The sequence below is a fragment of the Aplysia californica genome, unplaced genomic scaffold, assembly GCF_000002075.1.
Source record: "Aplysia californica isolate F4 #8 unplaced genomic scaffold, AplCal3.0 scaffold01673, whole genome shotgun sequence".
Lineage (NCBI taxonomy): Eukaryota > Metazoa > Mollusca > Gastropoda > Aplysiida > Aplysiidae > Aplysia > Aplysia californica.
In genome coordinates, this window is record NW_004798943.1 from 19,879 (window position 1) to 20,106 (window position 228).

The window sequence follows — 228 nt, forward strand, 5'->3', positions numbered from 1 at the left end:
CCCCCCCCCCCCCCCCATCTACCTATCCCCGCAGGTTTGTGAATTTTTATCATTTTTTTGGTTTTTGGCTCAACAATTTTCATGCCCATTAAAGAACTCATTTCTGTGGGGATTTTTCTGAAAAACGTTGATTAAAGGCACAAAAAATGTAAAATTTAAGTTACCATGGACTCTTAAGCTAAGGAAATAACTCATCTTCGGCGGCCATGTTCTCACTAATTTTACCTT